Source organism: Scyliorhinus torazame, chromosome 4 (assembly GCF_047496885.1).
Source record: "Scyliorhinus torazame isolate Kashiwa2021f chromosome 4, sScyTor2.1, whole genome shotgun sequence".
In the NCBI taxonomy this organism is placed as follows: Eukaryota; Metazoa; Chordata; class Chondrichthyes; order Carcharhiniformes; family Scyliorhinidae; genus Scyliorhinus; species Scyliorhinus torazame.
Genome location: NC_092710.1, coordinates 60,255,321 through 60,276,757, shown reverse-complemented (window position 1 = coordinate 60,276,757; position 21,437 = coordinate 60,255,321). Strand labels below are relative to the sequence as shown.

At 44.6% G+C, this 21,437-nt stretch overlaps 5 non-coding genes across 5 annotated transcripts; all 5 read right to left on the bottom strand.

Moving 5' to 3' along the window:
- On the bottom strand, positions 1-82 carry trnas-aga (transfer RNA serine (anticodon AGA)). Its single transcript has one exon. It is a non-coding gene; the product is annotated as a tRNA-Ser (tRNA).
- A 3,861-nt stretch (positions 83-3,943) lies between these two features.
- On the bottom strand, positions 3,944-4,025 carry trnas-aga (transfer RNA serine (anticodon AGA)). The gene has a single exon. It is a non-coding gene; the product is annotated as a tRNA-Ser (tRNA).
- Positions 4,026-5,910: 1,885 nt separating this feature from the next.
- On the bottom strand, positions 5,911-5,992 carry trnas-aga (transfer RNA serine (anticodon AGA)). Its single transcript has one exon. It is a non-coding gene; the product is annotated as a tRNA-Ser (tRNA).
- Positions 5,993-7,898: 1,906 nt separating this feature from the next.
- On the bottom strand, positions 7,899-7,980 carry trnaf-aaa (transfer RNA phenylalanine (anticodon AAA)). The gene has a single exon. It is a non-coding gene; the product is annotated as a tRNA-Phe (tRNA).
- A 5,753-nt stretch (positions 7,981-13,733) lies between these two features.
- trnas-aga (transfer RNA serine (anticodon AGA)) lies at positions 13,734-13,815 on the bottom strand. Its single transcript has one exon. It is a non-coding gene; the product is annotated as a tRNA-Ser (tRNA).
- Positions 13,816-21,437: the final 7,622 nt, after the last annotated feature.

Below are 21,437 nucleotides of genomic sequence, written 5' to 3'. Positions count from 1 at the left end.
CGTAGTCGGCAGGGTTCGAACCTGCGCGTGGAAACCCCAATGGATTTCTAGTCCATCGCCTTAACCACTCGGCCACGACTACACGAGAGCAGATGCTGTTCGGTGATTTGACGCGGGAGGTATTTTTTTATTCGGTAGTAGCAGGGAGACACACATAATACAATTCTCAACATTATTGAGTTCGCACTAAATATTCTTTCATTCAGAACCTGACGAAATCCAAACCCGAGATGAGCCAATAGCTTTGTTAAGGTTGCTATAGGAAAGTTTTGATAGCACCGCTTTGTTGAATTAGGAAATGCCATTTGATTTGATTTAATATCGCAATTTGCTGTTGGACTCTGTGCATTTTCTTTCATTATTTGTTGACAGGGCGATAATGCACCGACAGAAATCAAAATACAAACTGGAGTTAGTGCTGGATTCTGAAAATGCAGGTATTATCCTCAGGGTCCAGAAACATATGTGTTAAAGCAAATCCATTAAATTTCAACACACAAAAACAGAAACTTCAGGGAAAACTCAGCCGGTCTGGCATCATCAGTGCAGAGAGAAACGGAGTTAACGTTTCCACTCCGCATCAACTAAAGAGAGGATTTTACATTTATTATCAAATATCAGTTCGATACTCCCCTCGCTTCAGATCCAAAATGCCCAAATGTCACAAAAATATTCTGAACATTCTTCTAAATCCACGAACCAGTTCACATTCAGATGCAGAAATACTCCCTCCCACCTCCCTCGCTGCTGCCTGCCGATGGAAATGACCCGCCAGCAATCCAATGGCTTTCTCACCATATTCATAGCCAATCCCTTGCGGGCCTCCATTGCTGAACCGCCCTCCCTTTCCATAGAAGATCAAACTTCACCGGCAACTCCTTCCTCCTCACTACATGTCCCTCTTCCGTGTGCATCAGATATATTCCATCGCCCGCCAACATCTCCCCGATCAACGCTGCCCTCCCTCCCGCGCCTCGCTACCAACCTTTGCCTTGAATGAAATTACCTCCCCTCATTCCCGCCTTACATACCTTGCAAACCACGGACGGCGAGACGTTCACATTTTGGTTCATTTCCACATACTCTTCAATCACTTTCCCCATCTTAATGCAAAAAATCGGGTCTGCCATCAAACCCACAATGGCAAGTCATTGTTAACAATAAAGAAGAAGCCTGAGTTCAATGGAAGGTAGGTGGAGTTTGAAACTATGGTTATTTGAATTGCACCCACGGACGTCTTTCGAGTCACAAAGCAACGTTCGCGACTTGAGAGTCCTCATTTGATCGCCCTCAGGTTAAATTGGCAATGCTCGGTAACAGAACCCGGATCCAGTGCTTGGGAGACAGCCAATATTCCTGACTGACGGGTGAGTGAGGATTATTTCTCTCCATGCTGGTCTTGACTTGTTCCCTCTTAATTTCTAGTATTTATTCAACCATCTACAATATATTTGCGATATACACTATCCAAAAAGCATTCACATTGTCTTAGTTTGGAGATAGCCATGATTTGGAGATTCCGGTGTTGGACTGTGGTGAGCACAGTAAGATGTCTTACAACACCAGGTTAATGTCCAACAGGTTTGTTTCGAAACACTGGCTTTTCTGCATTCACCATAGCCAATCCCTGGACAAAATTGAAAATTGGAATTGTTGCTCGCATGATTCAGGCATTTTACTTCTCCCCTCCCTGGTCAATAACGCTTGCCCATGGCCTAAGTCTTCATCAGCAAGCTGAATGTACATCTCCGTTCACTAATTAATAGCATATGTTCCATTGTCAAATTCTTATCCAGAAAGCGCTGTGTACTTTTCCAATCACTGAATAATAACACATGTTGAATTGTGTCCCGACTTTTCAAATAGAGCGCACTCTGTTGGGAAAAACAACTCGTCTTTTTGCAAAGTGTGGGATACCATTTCGCATCAGATACCATTCGTTGCAAAGAACGTGGTGAAACTTGAACCTGAATGAGAAAATGAACATACGTAGCCGGCAGGTTTCGAACCTGCGCGGGAAACCCCAATGGATTGCTAACCATCGCCTTAACCACTCGGCCACGACTACACGAGCGCCAAAGCTGTTTCGGTGATTTGACGCGGAAGGTATTTTTTTATTCGGGAGGAGCAGGCAGACACACATAATACAATTCTGAACATTATTGTGTTCATAATAAGTATTCTTTCATTCAGAACCTGACGAAATCCAAACCCGAGATGAGCCAATAGCTTTGTTAAGGTTGCTATAGGAAAGTTTGGATAGCACCGCTTTGTTGAATTCGGAAATGCCATTTGATTTGATTTAAATTCGCAATTTGCTGTTGGACTCTGTGCATTTTCTTTCTGTATTTGTTGACAGGGCGATAATGCACCGACAGAAATCACAATACAAACTGGAGTTAGTGCTGGATTCTGAAAATGCAGGAATTATCCTCAGGGTCCAGAAACATCTGGGTTAAAGCAAATCCATTACATTTCAACTCACAAAAACAGAAACTTCAGGGGAAAATCAGCCGGTCTGGCATCATCAGTGGAGAGAGAAACGGAGTTAACGTTTCCACTCCGCATCAACTAAAGGGAGGATTTTACATTTATTATCAAATATAAGTTCGATACTCCCCGCGCTTCAGATCCAAAATGCCCAAATGTCACAAAAATATTATCAACATTCTTCTAAATCCACGAACCAGTTCACATTCAGATGCAGAAATACTCCCTCCCACCTCCATCGCTGCTGCCTGCCGATGGAAATGACCAGCCAGCCATCCAATGGCTTGTTCACCATACTCATAGCCAATCCCTTGCGGGCCTCCATTGCTGAACCGCCCTCCCTTTCGATAGAAGATCAAACTTCACCTGCAACTCCTTCCTCCTCACTAAATGTGCCGCTTCCGTGTGCATCAGATATATTCCATCGTCCGCCAACATCGCCCTGATCCACGCTGCCATTCCTAACGCGCCTCGCTAACCACCTTTGTCTTGAATGAAATGACCTCCCCCCTCACTACCGCCTTCCATACCTTCCAAACCACGGACGGCGAGACGTTCCCATTTTGGTTCATTTCCACATACTCCTCAATCACTTTCTCCTCTTAATGCAAAAAATTGGGTCTGCCATCAAACCCACAATGGCAAGTAATTGTTAACAATAAAGAAGAAACCTGAGTTCAATGGAAGGTAGATGGAGTTTGAAACTATGGTTATTTGAATTGCACCCGCGGACGTTCGCGACTTGAGAGTCCTCATTTGATCGCCACAAGGTTAAATTGGCAATGCTCGGTAAGCGAACCCGGATCTGGTGCTTGGGAGACAGCCAACATTTCTGACTGACGGGTGAGTGAGGATTATTTCTCTCCATGCTTGTTCCCTCTTAGTTTCTAGTATTTATTCAACCATCTACAATCAATTTGCGATATACACTATCCAAAAAGCATTCACATTGTCTTAGTTTGGAGATAGCCATGATTTAGAGATGCCGGTGTTGGACTGTGGTGAGCACAGTACGATGTCTTACAACACCATGTCAACGTCCAACAGGTTTGTTTCGAAACACTAGCTTTTCTGCATTCACCATCGCCAATCCCTGGACAAAATTGAAAATTGGAATTGTTGCTCGCATGATTCAGGCTTTTACTTCTCCCCTCCCTCGTCAATAACGCTTGCCCATGGCGTAACTCTTCTTCAGCAAGCTGTCTGTACATCTCCGTTCACTAATTAATGGCATATGTTCCATTGTATAATTCTTATCCAGAAAGCGTTGTGAACTTTTCCAATCACTGAATAATAACACATGTCGAACTGTGTCCCGCCTTTTCAAATAGAGCGCACTCTGTTGGGAAAAACAACTGGTCTTTTTGCAAAGTGTGGGATACCATTTCGCATCAGACACCATTCGTTCCAAAGAACGTGGTGAAACTTGAACCTGAATGAGAAAAAGAACATACGTAACCGGCAGGGTTCGAACTTGGGCGGGGAGACCCCAATAGATTTCTAGTCCATCGCCTTAACCACTCGGCCACGAGTACACGCGCGCCAAAACTGTTTCGGTGTTTTGACGCGGAAGGTTTTTTTTTTATTCGGTAGTAGCAGGCAGACACACATTCTACAATTCTGAATATTATTGAGTTCATAATAAATATTCTTTCATTCAGAACCTGACGAAATCCAAACCCGAGATGAGCCAACAGCTTTGTTAAGGTTGCTATAGGAAAGTTTTGATAGCACCGCTTTGTTGAATTAGGAAATGCCATTTGATTTGATTTAAATTCGCAATTTGCTGTTGGACTCTGTGCATTTTCTTTCTGTATTTGTTGACAGGGCGATAATGCACCGACAGAAATCAAAATACAAACTGGAGTTAGTGCTGGATTCTGAAAATGCAGGAATTATCCTCAGGGTCCAGAAACATATGGGTTAAAGCAAATCCATTAAATTTCAACACACAAAAACAGAAACTTCAGGGAAAACTCAGCCGGTCTGGCATCATCAGTGGAGAGAGAAACGGAGTTAACGTTTCCACTCCGCATCAACTAAAGGGAGGATATTCCATTTATTATCAGATATAAGTTCGGTACTCCCCTCGCTTCAGATCCAAAGTGCCCAAATGTCACACAAATATTCTGCACATTCTTCTAAATCCCCGAACCAGTTCACATTCAGATGCAGAAATACTCCCTCCCACTTCCCTCGCTGCTGCCTGCCGATGGAAATGACCAGCCAGCAATCCAATGGCTTGCTCATCATACTCATAGCCAATCCCATTCGGGCCTCCATTGCTGAACCGCCCTCCCTTTCGATAGAAGATCAAACTTCACCTGCAACTCCTTCCTCCTCACTACATGTCCCGCTTCCGTGTGCATCAGATATATTCCATCGCCCGCCAACATTTCCCCGATCCACGCTGCCCTTCCTAACGCGCCTCGCTAACCACCTTTGTTTGGAATGATATGACCTCCCCCCCTCACTACCGCCTTCCATACTTTCCAAACCACGGACGGCGAGACGTTCCCATTTTGGTTCATTTCCACATACTCCTGAATCACTTTCTCCTCTTAATGCAAAAAATCGGGGCTGCCATCAAACCCACAATGGCAAGTAATTGTTAACAATAAAGAAGAAACCTGAGTGCAATGGAAGGTAGATGGAGTTTGAAACTATGGTTATTTGAATTGCACCCGCGGACGTTCGCGACTTGAGAGTCCTCATTTGATCGCCACAAGGTTAAATTGGCAATGCTCGGTAAGCGACCCCGGATCTAGTGCTTGGGAGACAGCCAACATTCCTGACTGACGGGTGAGTGAGGATTATTTCTCTCCATGCTGGTCTTGACTTGTTCCCTCTTAGTTTCTAGTATTTATTCAACCATCTACAATCAATTTGCGATATACACTCTCCAAAATTATTCGCATTGTCTTAGTTTGGAGATAGCCATGATTTAGAGATGCCGGTGTTGGACTGTGGTGAGCACAGTACGATGTCTTACAACACCAGGTTAACGTCCAACAGGTATGTTTCGAAACACTAGCTTTTCTGCATTCACCATAGCCAATCCCTGGACAAAATCGAAAATTGGGATTGTTGCTCCCATCATTCAGGCTTTTACTTCTCCCCTCCCAAGTCAATAACGCTTCCCATAGCCTAACTCTTCATCAGCAAGCTGTCTGTACATCTCCGCTTACTGATTAATAGCATATGTTCCATTGTAAAATTCTTATCCAGAAAGCGCTGTGTACTTTTCCAATGACTGAAAAATAACACATGTTGAACTGTGTCCCGACTTTTCAAATAGAGCGCACTCTGTTGGGAAAAACAACTCGTGTTTTTGCAAAGTGTGGGATATCATTTCGCATCAGACACCATTCGTTCCAAAGAACGTGGTGAAACTTGAAACTGAATGAGAAAAAGAACATACGTAGTCGGCAGGTATCGAACCTGCGCGGGGAGACCCCAATGGCATTCTAGCCCATCGCCTTAAACACTCGGCCATGACTACACGACTACAAAACCAGCTTCGGTGTCATTTGAGGCGGAAGCTATTTTTTTATTCGGTCGGAGTAGGCAGACACACATCATACAATTCTGAACATTATTGAGTTCACAATAAATATTCTTTCATTCAGAACCTGACGAAATCCAAACCCGAGATGAGCCAATAGCTTTGTTAAGGTTGCTATAGGAAATCTTTGATAGCACCACTTTGTTGAATTAGGAAATGTCATTTGATTTGATTTAAATTCGCAACTTGCTGTTGGACTCGGTGCATTTTCTTTCTGTATTTGGTGACAGGGCGATAATGCACCGACAGAAATCACAATACAAACTGGAGTTAGTGCTGGATTCTGTCAATGCAGGAATTATCCTCAGGGTCCAGAAACATCTGGGTTAAAGCAAATCCATTAAATTTCAACACAAAAACAGAAACTTCAGGAAAACTCAGCCGGTCTGGCTTCATCAGTGGAGAGAGAAACGGAGTTAACGTTTCCACTCCGCATCAACTAAAGAGAGGATTTTACATTTATTATCAAATATCAGTTCGATACTCCCCTGCCTTCAGATTCAAAATGGCCAAATGTCACAAAAATATTATGAACATTATTCTAAATCCAGGAACCAGTTCACATTCAGATGCAGAAATACTCCCTCCCACCTCCCTCGCTGCTGCCTGCCGATGGAAATGACCCGTCAGCAGTCCAATGGCTTGTTCACCATACTCATAGCCAATCCCTTGCGGGCCTCCATTGCTGAACCGCCCTTCCTTTCGATAGAAGATCAAACTTGACCGGCAACTCCTTCCTCCTCACTACATGTCCCGCTTCCGTGTGCATCAGATATATTCCATCGCCCGGCAACATCTCACCGATCAACGCCGCCCTTCCTCCCACGCCTCGCTAACCACCTTTGCCTTGAACGAAATGACCTACCCCCTCACTCCCGCTTCCATAACTTCCAAACCACGGACGGCGAGACGTTCCCATTTTGGTTCATTTCCACATACTCCTCAATCACTTTCCCCTCTTAATGCAAAAAATCGGGTCTGCCATCAAACCCACAATGGCAAGTCATTGTTAACAATAAATAAGAAGCCTGAGTTCAATGGAAGGTAGGTGGAGTTTGAAACTATGGTTATTTGAATTGCACCCGCGGACGTCTTTAGAGTCACAAAGCAACGTTCGCGACTTGAGAGTCCTCATTTGATCGCCACAAGGTTAAATTGGCAATGCTCGGGAACAGAACCCGGATCCAGTGCTTGGGAGACAGCCAATATTCCTGACTGACGGGTGAGTGAGGATTATTTCTCTCCATGCTGGTCTTGACTTGTTCCCTCTTAATTTCTAGTATTTATTCAACCACCTACATTATATTTGCGATATACACTATCCAAAAAGCATTCACATTGTCTTAGTTTGGAGATAGCCATGATTTGGAATTGCCGGTGTTGGACTGTGGTGAGCACAGTAAGATGTCTTACAACGCCAGGTTAACGTCCAACAGGTTTGTTTCGAAACACTAGCCTTTCTACATTCACCATAGCCAATCCCTGGACAAAATTGAAAATTGGAATTGTTGCTCGCATGATTCAGGCATTTTACTTCTCCCCTCCCTGGTCAATAACGCTTGCCCATGGCCTAAGTCTTCATCAGCAAGCTGAATGTACATCTCCGTTCACTAATTAATAGCATATGTTCCATTGTCAAATTCTTATCCAGAAAGCGTTGTGTACTTTTCCAATCACTGAATAATAACACATGTTGAACTGTGTCCCGACTTTTCAAATAGAGCGCACTCTGTTGGGAAAAACAACTCGTCTTTTTGCAAAGTGTGGGATACCATTTCGCATCAGACACCATTCGTTGCAAAGAACGTGGTGAAACTTAAACCTGAATGAGAAAATGAAAATACGTAGTCGGCAGGTTTCGAACCTGCGCGGGGAAACCCCAATGGATTTTTAGTCCATCGCCTTAACCACTCGGCCACGACTATACGATCGCCAAAACTGTTTCGGCGATTTGACGCGGAAGGTATTTTTTTATTCGGTAGTCGCAGGCAGACACACATCATACAATTCTGAACATTATTGAGTTCATAATAAATATTCTTCATTCAGAACCTGACGAAATCCAAACCCGAGATGAGCCAATAGCTTTGTTAAGGTTGCTATAGGAAAGCTTTGATAGCACCACTTTGTTGAATTAGGAAATGTCATTTGATTTGATTTAAATTCGCAACTTGCTGTTGGACTCTGTGCATTTTCTTTCTGTATTTGTTGACAGGGCGATAATGCACCGACAGAAATCAAAATACAAACTGGAGTTAGTGCTGGATTCTGAAAATGCAGGAATTATCCTCAGGGTCCAGAAACATCTGGGTTAAAGCAAATCCATTAAATTTCAACACACAAAAACAGAAACTTCAGGGAAAACGCAGCCGGTCTGGCATCACCAGTGGAGAGAGAAATGCAGTTAACGTTTCCACTCCGCATCAACTAAAGAGAGGATTTTACATTTATTATCAAATATCAGTTCGATACTCCCCTCGCTTCAGATCCAAAATGCCCAAATGTCACAAAAATATTCTGAACATTCTTCTAAATCCACGAACCAGTTCACATTCAGATGCAGAAATACTCCCTCCCACCTCCCTCGATGCTGCCTGCCGATGGAAATGACCCGCCAGCAATCCAATGGCTTTCTCACCATATTCATAGCCAATCCCTTGCGGGCCTCCATTGCTGAACCGCCCTCTCTTCCGATAGAAGATCAAACTTCACCGGCATCTCCTTCCTCCTCACTACATGTCCCGCTTCCGTGTGCATCAGATATATTCCATCGCCCGCCAACATCTCCCCGATCAACGCTGCCCTCCATCCCGCGCCTCGCTACCTATCTTTGTCTTGAATGAAATGACCTCCCCTCACTCCCGCCTTCCATACCTTGCAAACCACGGACGGCGAGACGTTCCCATTTTGGTTCATTTCCACATACTCCTCAATCACTTTCCCCATCTTAATGCAAAAAATCGGGTCTGCCATCAAACCCACAATGGCAAGTCATTGTTAACAATAAAGAAGAAACCTGAGTTCAATGGAAGGTAGATGGAGTTTGAAACTATGGTTATTTGAATTGCACCCACGGAAGTCTTTACAGTCACAAAGCAAGTTCGCGACTTGAGAGTCCTCATTTGATCGCCACAAGGTTAAATTGGCAATGCTCGGTAAGCGACCCCGGATCCAGTGCTTGGGAGACATCCAACATTCCTAACTGAAGGGTGAGTGTGGATTATTTCTCTCAAAGCTCGTCTTGACTTGCTCCCTCTTAATTTCTAGCATTTATTCAACCATCTACAATAAATTAGCGATGTACACTATCCAAAAAGCATTCACATTGTCTTAGTTTGGAGATAGCCATGATTTGGAGATGCCGGTGTTGTCTGTGGTGAGCACAGTAAGATGTCTTACAACACCAGGTTAAAGTCCAACAGGTTTGTTTCGAAACACTAGCTTTTTTGCATTCAACATCGCCAATCCCTGGACAAAGTTGATAATTGGAATTGTTGCTCGCATGATTCAGTCTTTTACTTCTCCCCTCCCTGGTCAATAACGCTTGCCCATGGCCTAACTCTTCATCAGCAAGCTGTCTGTACATCTCCGTTCACTAAATAATAGCATATGTTCCATTGTAAAATTCTTATCCAGAAAGCGCTGTGTACTTTTCCAATCACTGAATAATAACACATGTTGAACTGTGTCCCGACTTTTCAAATAGAGCGCACTCTGTTGGGAAAAACAACTCGTCTTTTTGCAAAGTGTGGGATACCATTTCGCATCAGACACCATTCGCTCTAAAGAACGTGGTGAAACTTGAGCCTGAATGAGAAAGAGAACAAACATAGTCGGCAGTGTTCGAACCTGCGCGGGGAAACCCCAAGAAATTTCTAGTCCATCGCCTTAATCACTCGGCCACGACTATACGAGCGCAAAAGCTGCTTCGGTGTCATTTGACACGGAAGGTATTTTTTGTTCGGTAGTAGCAGGCAGACACACATAATACAATTCTGAACATTATTGAGTTCATAATAAACATTCTTTCATTCAGAACCTGACGAAATCCAAACCCGAGATGAGCCAATAGCTTTGTTAAGGTTGCTATAGGAAAGCTTTGAAAGCACCACTTTGTTGAATGAGGATTATTTCTCTCCATGCTTGTTCCCTCTTAGTTTCTAGTATTTATTCAACCATCTACAATAAATTAGCGATATATAATATCCCCAAAGTATTGACATTGTCTTAGTTTGAATATAGCCATGATTTGGAGATGCCGGTGTTGGACTGTGGTGAGCAATTGTTTCGAAACAATAACTTTCCTGCATTTACCATAGCCAATGCCTGGACAAAATTGAAAATTGGAATTGTTGCTCGCAAGATTCAGGCTTTTACTTCTCCCCTCCCAGGTCAATAATGCTTGCCTATGGCCTAACTCTTCATCAGCAAGCTGAATGTACATCTTCGTTCACTAAATAATAGCCCATGTTCCATTGTGAAATTCTTATCATTCAAAGCAGTACTTATATTCAAAGCAGTACTTCCATGAATTGGGAAGGACAATAACAAAGACAGATTTGAGAGCCTGGAGCTGGTCTCTTTAATGAAGAGAAGGTAGCTCACAGGTTTGATGGAGATTTTCGACATCATGATTACCTTGGATAGAGTAGATCGGGGTAAATTGTTACAGAATTGCGAACAGATTTAGAGTGATGAACAAATTAAACAAAGGTGACATGACCGGATCAAGTGCTTGGCAAACAGCCAACATACTGACTGACAGGCGAGTGTGCAACATTTAGCCAGTTGCTGGTCTTGGCTTGTTCCCTCTTACTTTCTAATATTTATTCAACTATCTACAATAAATTAGTGATGCACAATATCCAAAATTCATTCACCTTGTCTGAGTTTGAAGAGATAGCTGATAGCTGTAAGATTTGATGAAGCTAAAATGGGTTTTCCTGCAGCTCACCCTGACCATTTCCTGGACAGAAATGAAAATTGGAATTGTTGCTCGCAGGTTTCAGGCTTTTACTTCTCCCCTCCCTGGTCAATACGCATGTGCCATGGTCTAACTCTTATTCAGAAAGCCCTGTGTACTTCGCCAATCACTGAATGATAACACAAGTTCAATTGCGTCTCGACTTTTTAAATCGAAAGCAGTTTACCGGGAAAAAATAACTCCTCTTTTTGAGTGTGGGACTGACGCATCACACACGATTCGTCCCGCAGGAACTCGATGAAACTTGAATTTGAATGAGAAAATCAACATCCGTAGCCGGCAGGATACGAACCTGCGCGGGTAGACCCCAATGGGTTTCTAGTTCATCGCCTTAACCACTCGGACACGACTACACGAGCGCAAAAGCTTTTTATTCGGTAGCAGCAGGCAGACCTGCTCAATTGTGAGCATTATTGTGTTCATGTTAAATATTCTTTCATTCAGAACCTGACGAAATCCAAACCCGAGATGGCACAATAGCCCCGTTAGAGTCGCTATAAGAAAGCTTTGATAGAATCCCTTTGCTGAATTAGGAAATGTCATTTGATTTGATTTGAATACACAATTTCCCACTCTCTACATTTTATTTCTGTATTTGTTGACAGGGCGCTAATGCACCGACAGAAATCACAATACAAACTGGAGTTAGTGCTGGATCCTGAAAATGCAGGAAGTTTCTGGACACGAAAACAGAAACTTCAGGGAAAATTCATCGGGTCTGGCAGCATCATTGGGGAGAGAAACGGAGTTACCGTTTTCATTCCGCATCAACTAAAGAGAGGATTTTACTTTTATTTTCAAAATTAAGCTCGATATTCCCCTCCCTTCAGAACCAAAATGCCCCAAATATATTCTGGACGTTCTTCTAAATCCACGAACCACTTCTTACTGTGCTCACCCCAGTCCAACGCCGGCATCTCCACGTCATAACCACAGACATCGCCCTCCAAAATCTCCCTGATCAACCGCTGCCCTTCCTCCCGCGCCTCGCTACCTACCTTTGTCTTGAATGAAATGATCTCCTCACTACCGCCTTCAATGCCTCCCAAACCACGGACGGCGAGACGTTCCCATTTTGGTTCATTTCCACATACTCCTCAATCACTTTCCCCATCTTAATGCAAAAAATCGGGTCTGCCATCAAACCCGCAATGGCAAGTCATTGTTAACAATAATGAAGAAGCCTGAGTTCAATGGAAGGTAGGTGGAGTTTGGAAATATGGTTATTTGAATTGCACCCGCGCGGGTACCTTGAGAGTCACAAAGCAACGTTCGCGACTTGACCGTCTTAAAGGTCAGTTAAGGTTCGATTGGCGATGCTCGGGATTCGAACCCGTATTAACTGCTTTGCAAACAGCCAACATTCGGCGATTAACAGGAGACTGTGGGACATGTCTCGAGATGCTGGTCTTGACTTGTATCCTCTTGGTTTTTAGTATTTATTCAACTATCTACAATAAATTACCAGTACGCACTATCCAAAAATCATTTACGTTGTCTTAGTTTGAAGAGATAGCTGATAGCTGTAATATTTGATGAAGCTCAAATGGGTTCTCCTACAGCTCACCTTAGCCGTTCCCTGGACAGAAAAGAAAATTGGAATTGTTGCTCGCAAGGTTCAGGCCCCTCCCTGGTCAATAACGCGTGTCCCATGGTCTAACTGTTAATCATAAATCTGTCTGTAGACCTCCATTCACGAAATAAAAATACGTGTTCAATTGTGGCGCGACTTTTCAAATAGAGGAAACTCTATGGGAATAAAACACATTTTGATAAACGCTCTAAAACATTTATTTGTCCTTGCACTGTAACGTTGCATTCAGTTCTGGACACCACACTCCAGGGAGGGTTTGAACGCATTGCAGAGTGTGCAGAAAATATTCAAATCAGTACTTTCATGAATGAGGAAGGACAGTATCAAAGATAGATTTGAGAGCCTGGAGCTGGTCTCTTTCGAGAAGAGAAGGTAGCTCACAGATTTGATCGCGATTTTCGACATAATGATTAGTCTGAATCAGTTGATAGGGCGAAACTCTTCGAGAATTGGGAACAGATTTAAGGTGATAAACAAATGAAACAAAGGTGACATGATCGGATCAAGTGCTTGGCAAACAGCCAACATTACTGACTGACGGGCGAGTGTGCAACATTTCTCTCGATGCTGGACTTGGCTTGTTCCCTCTTAGTTTCCAGTATTTATTCAACTATCTACAATAAATTAGCGATGCACAATATCCAAACATCATTCATCTTGTCTGAGTTTGTAGAGATAGCTCATGGCTGTAATATTTGATAAAGCTTAAATGGGTTTTCCTGCAGCTCACCCTGACCATTTCCTGGACAGAAATGAAAATTGGAATTGTTGCTCGCAGGTTTCAGGCTTTTACTTCTCCTCTCCCTGGTCAATAACGCTTGCCCCATGGTATAACTCTGAATCAGAAAGCTGTCTGTCTATCCCCATTGCCTAAATATTAATACATGTTCCATTGTGAAACTCTCATTCACAAAGCCCTGTGTCCTTCTCCAATCGCTGAATGATAACACAAGTTCAATTGCGTCTGAACCTTTCACATCGAGCGCACTTTACCGCGAAAAGTAACTCCTCCTTTTGAAAAGTGTGGGACTTTCGCATCAGATACGATTCGTCCCGCAGGAACTCGGTGAAACTTGAATCTGAATGAGAAAACGAATTCCCGTAGTCGGCAGGATTCGAACCTGCGCGGGGACAACCCAATGGATTTCTAGTCCATCGCCTTAACCACTCGGCCACGACTACACGAGCGCAAACATCGCCTCCGTGTCACTTGACGCTGAAAGTTCTTTCTATTCGGCAGGCGCAGACAGACATAGAGAATATCAATTGTGGACATTATTGTGTTCATAATAAATATTCTTTCATTCAGAACCAGATGAAATCCAAACCCGAGATGAGACAATAGCTCCGTTAAAGTCGCTATCGGAAAGCTTTGATAGCATCCCCTTGTTGAATTAGGAAATGTCATTTGATTTGATTTGAATTGTCAATATCCCACTCTCTACATTTACTTTCTGTATTTGTTGACAGGTCGATAATGCACCGACAGAAATCACAATACAAACTGGAGTTAGTGCTGGATTCTGAAAATGCAGGAATTATCCTCAGGGTCCAGAAACATCTGGGTTAAAGCAAATCCATTAAATTTCAACACACAAAAACAGAAACTTCAGGGAAAACTCAGCCGGTCTGGCATCACCAGTGGAGAGAGAAACGGAGGTAACGTTTCCACTCCGCATCAACTAAAGAGGATTTTACGTTTATTTTCAAATATCAGCTCGATACTCCCCTCCCTTCAGTATCGAAATGCCCAAATGTCCCAAAACTATTCTGAACTTTCTTCTAAATCCGCGAACCTGTTCACATTCAGATGCAGAAAAACCTCCACCCACCTCCCTCGCTGCCGCCTGCCGATGGAGATGCCCCGCCAGCAATCCACTGGCTTTCTCACAATAATCATAACCAACCCCCCTTGCGGGCCTCCATTGCTGAACCGCCCTCCCCTTGGATAGAAGATCAAACTTCACCGGCAACCCCTTTCTCCTCACCAAATATCTCCGTTCCGGGTGCTCTACATATCTTTCACCGCCCGCCAAAATCCCCCTGATTAACCGCTGCCCTTCCTCCCGCGCCTCCCTCTCCACCTTTGTCTTGAATGAAATGACCTCCCCCCTCACTACTGCCTTCAATGCCTCCCAAACCACGGACGGCGAGACGTTCCCATTTTGGTTAATTTCCACATACTCCTCAATAACTTTCCCCATCTTAATGCAAATAATCGGGTCTGCCATCAAACCCACAATGGCAAGTCATTATTAACAATAAAGAACAAACCTGAGTTCAATGGGAAATTGATGAGTTTGGAAGTATTTGAATTTCACCCGCGGGTGTCTTTAGAGTCACAAAGCAACGTTCGCGACTTGAACGTTTCAAAGGTCAGTTAAGGTTAGATTGGTGATGCTCGGGAATCGAACCCGGGTCAACTGCTTGGGAAACAGCCAACATTGGTGACTGTGGGACATTACTCTAGATGCTGGTCTTGAATTGTACCCTCTTGGTTTTTTGTATTTCTTCAACCATCTGCAATAAATTATCGAATGCACAGTATCCAAAAATCATTCACCTTGTCTGAGTATGAAGAGATAGCTGATAGCTGTAATATTTGGTGAAGCTCAAATGGGGTTTCCTGCAGCTCACCTTCGCCGCTCCCTGGACAGAAAAGAAAATTGAAATTGTTGTTCGCAAGGTTCAGGCCCCTCCCTGGTCAATAACGCGTGCCCCGTGGTCTAACTGTTAATCATAAAGCTGTCTGTAGACCTCCATTCAATTGTATCGCGACTTTTCAAATAGAGGGCACTCTATGGGGAAATAACACACAATAAAACACATTTTGATAAGCTCTTTAAAACATTTAGTTTGTCCTTGCACTGTACATTGTATTCAGTTCTGGACCCCACTTCCAGCACGCGTACCCCGCTCCTTTTCCCCTGACACTTAGAACATTGATGTGGAAATGCCAGCATTGGACTGGGGTGGGCACAGTAAGAAGTCTTACAACACCCAGTTAAAGTCCAACTGGTTTGTTTCGAATCACTAGCTTTCGAAGCATAGCTCCATCCTCAGATGTGTCATTCACTCCCTTCAGGTAAGACATGCACTGCCCCCTCTGCCCCTCTCCAGATGATGTGGAAATGCCAGCATTGGACTGGGGTAGGCACAGTAAGAAGTCTTACAACACCCAGTTAAAGTCCAACTGGTTTGTTTCGAATCACTAGCTTTCGAAGCGTAGCTCCATCCTCAGATGTGTCATTCACTCCCTTCAGGTAAGACATGTACTGCCTCCTCCTCCTCCTCCTCCCTCCTCCTCACTCACTCACTGGTACACAGTGACAGCAGTGTGTACACTATACAAGAAGCGCTGCAACAAGTTACCAAGCCCCATTACCAATCAATCAACTTGTTGAGGGGTAAAAAGGGGCGAGTTAGTGGTGAGCCGCTTGGGACTGGTTGGTGATCTGCAGAGGAATAGCCATGGCACGAAATAGAGACCCCTGACCAGTAGGAGGTTCGAACCTGTGACCTTACCGTCGTGAGCACCCCGCTCCAGCTCTCTGAACAAACTGGCCTTTCAATGTTCCGTTAATAGAAGTAAATATCGCCCCCTCGGGGAATTAAACCCCGGTCTCCCTGTAACAGATGAAGTTACTGAGCACTATACTAACGAGGAATAGTTACGAACCCGGCTATAATAGTTACTATCCAGCTATTTTACTGCAAACGACATTGTTCATCTGTTATCAACCTGAGTGGCAGAACCAATTGGGAACATTCATTTCAAAGCGCATCCCAGCACCAACACAACTCCTCAGAAATCAGAGATAACCGTCTGGACACATTTGTACCAAATTTAGAAGAATCAGAGGTGATGTGATTGAAGCTGATGATATTTTATGGTTCTTGACAGGGTAGATGTTGGGAATATGTACCCTAAGGCTCAGCTTTCTAGCACTAATAGTCAGAGTCTCAGAACAAGGCGTCGGTCATTATCCCGGGATGAGTAAAAATGTCTTCATTCAAAGAGTTGGGAATCTTTTGAATTCGAGACACGGGAACAATTACTTTGCCTCCGCATTTAGAGTTGAAAAGCAGGATAAAGTACTGGAAGTCATAAAAAAAAGACCGTCAAAAGAGAGCTTAATACATTAACCCCAGAACAGCACGACTAACTGGGAAATGAATGGAACTAAAGCGTGACAAGCCCCGAAAACCTGACCGTTTCTACCCCATGGCCTTAAAGAAAGTAGAGGAGCACATTGTAGATGCCCTAACTATAATCTTTCAGAGTTCCCTAGATTCAGGTGCAGTCCCTCTGGATTGGAAAATTGCACACGTCACTCCATATTTTAAGAAGGGTGAAAGGGGGATACCAGGGAATTGCAGACCCGTTAGCCTAACATCTGTGGTGGGGAAATTGCTGGAATCAATCATCAGGGATTTTTCTTAAAAAATAGAATACGCAATTCTTTTTTTCCCAATTAAGTGGAAAGTTAGCGTAGCCAATCCACTTACCCTGCGCATCATTGGGTTGTGGGGGGGGGGGGGTGAGACCCACGTAGACACGGGGATAATGTGCAAACACCACACAGACAGAGACCCGGGCCGTCTATCATCGGGATGGGGTAAATAAACAACTCTAAAATTATCGGCCGATCAGGAAGAACCAACATGGATTCGTGAAGGGAAAGTCATGCCTGACTAATCTTATTGAATTTTCTGAAGAGGTCACCAAGGTAGTGAACAGGGAAATGTCTATGGATGTTATTTATACGGACTTTCAGAAGGTATTTGATAAAGTCCCACATAACAGACTGGTAACTAGGTGAAAGCCCACAGAGTTTAGGGCAAATTATTGACATGGTTCAGAAATTGGTTGAGTTGCAGGAAACAGAGAGTGCCGATAATGGGCAATTACTCTAATTGGCAGGAGGTGACAGTGGTGTACCACAGGGATCTGTGTTGGGGCCTCAATTATTCACATTAATTATTAATGACTTGGAAGAGCAACACAGTGGTGCCGGCACCACTGGACCCGGGTTCAATCCCCGTCCCTGGTCACTGTCCATGTGGAGTTTGCACATTCTCCCCATGTCTGCAAGAGTCTCACCTCCACAACCTAAAAGATGTGCATGCTAAATTGCCCCTTAATTAGAAAAAAATAATTGGGTTCATTAAATTTAGTTTTTTTTTAAATTAAATTAATGCCTTGGTTGATGGCACAGAAAGTCATAAATCTAGATTTGCTGATGATATAAAGTTAGGTGGCATTGTAGACAGCCGCGATGATAGCAAAACATTGCAAGGAGATATTGACAGACTAGGCGAATAGGTAACATTTGTGCCAGATGGAATGCAATGTAAGCAAGTGTGAGGTTCTCCATTTGGAACCTAAAAAGGATAGACGAGAGTACTTTCTCAATGGAAAGAGGTTAGGTACAGTGGATGTCCAAAGAGACTTGGGAGCTCAGGTGCCTAGATCCTCAAAATTCCACGAACAAGTTTCAAAAATAATCAAAAAGGCTAGTGGAATGCAAACCTTTACATCTAGAGGATTGGAGTAGAAAGACATAGACGTTATCCTTCAGCTATACAAAACCCTGGTCAGACTCCACTTGGAGTCACTGTGAGCAGTTCTAGGCACCACAACCTAGGAAGACTATATTGGACTTTGGAGGGAGTGCAATGTAGATTTACTAAAATAATACCTGGAATACAGGGGCTAAGTTACCAGGAGAGATTACAAAATTACAAAGATACATAGATACATAGAAGATAGGAGCAGGAGGAGGCCTTTGGCCCTTCAAGCCTGCTCTGCCATTCATCGCAATCATGGATGATCATCCAACTCAATAGCCTAATCCTGCTTTCTCCCCATAGCCTTTGATCCCATTCTCCCCAAGTGCTATATACAGCCGCCTCTTGAATATATTCAATGATTTAGCATCAACTACTTCCTGTGGTAATGAATTCCACAGGCTCACCACTCTTTCTGTGAAGAAGTGTCTCCTTATCTCTATCCGAAATGGTTTACCCTGAATCCTCAGACTGTGACCCCTGGTTCTGGACACACCTATCATTGGCAACATCTTCCCTGTCTACTCCTGTTAGAATTTTATAAGTCTCTATGAGATCCCCCCTCATTCTTCTGAACTCCAGCGAGAACAATTCCAACCTAGTCAATCTCTCCTCATATGACAGTCCCGCCATCCCTGGAATCAGTCTGGTAAACCTTTGCTGCACTCCCTTAGTCGATTTCGGCGGCGTGAGAGCAGCTGGTTAGTCAGTTTCAGCGGGAGCATTGCGGAAGGAGGGTGCTGGGAGGTAAGTCAACCTTTAAAAGCACTTCTCTTTGCAGGGGCAGGCCAGTCGATTTCGGCGGCGTGAGAGCAGCTGGTTAGTCAGTTTCAGCGGGAGCATTGCGGAAGGAGGGTGCTGGGAGGTAAGTGAACCTTTAAAAGCACTTCTCTTTGCAGGGGCAGGCCAGTCGATTTCGGCGGCGTGAGAGCAGCTGGTTAGTCAGTTTCAGCGGGAGCATTGCGGAAGGAGGGTGCTGGGAGGTAAGTCAACCTTTAAAAGCACTTCTCTTTGCAGGGGCAGGCCAGTCGATTTCGGCGGCGTGAGAGCAGCTGGTTAGTCAGTTTCAGCGGGAGCATTGCGGAAGGAGGGTGCTGGGAGGTAAGTGAACCTTTAAAAGCACTTCTCTTTGCAGGGGCAGGCCAGTCGATTTCGGCGGCGTGAGAGCAGCTGGTTAGTCAGTTTCAGCGGGAGCATTGCGGAAGGAGGGTGCTGGGAGGTAAGTCAACCTTTAAAAGCACTTCTCTTTGCAGGGGCAGGCCAGTCGATTTCGGCGGCGTGAGAGCAGCTGGTTAGTCAGTTTCAGCGGGAGCATTGCGGAAGGAGGGTGCTGGGAGGTAAGTCAACCTTTAAAAGCACTTCTCTTTGCAGGGGCAGGTCAGTCGATTTCGGCGGGAGTGGAGCTGGCTGGTGAGTCAGTTTCAGCAGGAGCTGAGACTTTTTCTCTTTTCTTTAAATTAGTTTTTTAGGCGGGATCAGGAAGTCGACCCGCGGACGTCTGGGAAGACCCTCACCAATAAATTCCACCCGCCCTCCTCCTCTAACCTAATAATAAAACCCATTGGTCTGAGGTAAGTACCATATTTTTATTATATTATTATTATTTTTTATAAAAATTTAATTTAGTTGTTAGCCAGATCTTGGTAGAAAGTTAGAGGAATGGCAGGGAAGGGAGTACAATGTTCCTCCTGCAGGATGTTTGAGGTGAGGGATGCAGTTAGTGTCCCGCTGATTTTACCTGCAGGAAGTGCTGCCATCTCCAGCTCCTCCAAGACCGAGTTAGGGAACTGGAGCTGGAGTTGGAAGAACTTCGGATCATTCGGGAGGCAGAAGGGGTCATAGATAGCAGCTTCAGGGAATTAGTTACACCAAAGATTGGAGATAGGTGGGTAACTGTAAGAGGGACTGGGAAAAAACAGTCAGTGCAGGGATCCCCTGCGGTCGTTCCCCTGAGAAACAAGTATACCGCTTTGGATACTTGTGGGGGGGGGGGACTTACCAGGGGTAAGCCATGGGGTACGGGCCTCTGGCACGGAGTCTGTCCCTGTTGCTCAGAAGGGAAGGGGGGAGAGGAGCAGAGCATTAGTAATTGGGGACTCTATAGTCAGGGGCACAGATAGGAGATTTTGTGGGAGCGTGAGAGACTCACGTTTGGTATGTTGCCTCCCAGGTGCAAGGGTACGTGATGTCTCGGATCGTGTTTTCCGGGTCCTTAGGGGGGAGGGGGAGCAGCCCCAAGTCGTGGTCCACATTGGCACCAACGACATAGGTAGGAAAGGGGACAAGGATGTCAGGCAGGCTTTCAGGGAGCTAGGATGGAAGCTCAGAGTTGTTATCTCTGGGTTGTTGCCCGTGCCACGTGATAGTGAGATGAGGAATAGGGAGAGAGAGCATTTAAACACGTGGCTACAGGGATGGTGCAGGCGGGAGGGTTTCAGATTTTTGGATAACTGGGGCTCTTTCTGGGGAAGGTGGGACCTCTACAGACAGGATGGTCTACATCTGAACCTGAGGGGCACAAATATCCTGGGGGGGAGATTTGTTAGTGCTCTTTGGGGGGGGTTTAAACTAATGCAGCAGGGGCATGGGAACCTGGATTGTAGTTTTAGGGTAAGGGAGAATGAGAGTATAGAGGTCAAGAGCACAGATTTGGTGTCGCAGGAGGGGGCCAGCGTTCAGGTAGGTGGTTTGAAGTGTGTCTACTTCAATGCCAGGAGTATACGAAACAAGGTAGGGGAACTGGCAGCGTGGGTTGGTACCTGGGACTTCGATGTTGTGGCCATTTCGGAGACATGGATAGAGCAGGGACAGGAATGGATGTTGCAGGTTCCGGGGTTTAGGTGTTTTAGTAAGCTCAGAGAAGGAGGCAAAAGAGGGGGAGGTGTGGCGCTGCTAGTCAAGAGCAGTATTACGGTGGCGGAGAGGATGCTAGATGGGGACTCTTCTTCCGAGGTAGTATTGGCTGAAGTTAGAAACAGGAAAGGAGAGGTCACCCTGTTGGGAGTTTTTTATAGGCCTCCTAATAGTTCTAGGGATGTAGAGGAAAGGATGGCGAAGATGATTCTGGATATGAGCGAAAGTAACAGGGTAGTTATTATGGGAGACTTTAACTTTCCAAATATTGACTGGAAAAGATATAGTTCGAGTACAATAGATGGGTCGTTTTTTGTACAGTGTGTGCAGGAGGGTTTCCTATGGAACAATATGTTGACAGGCCAACAAGAGGCGAGGCC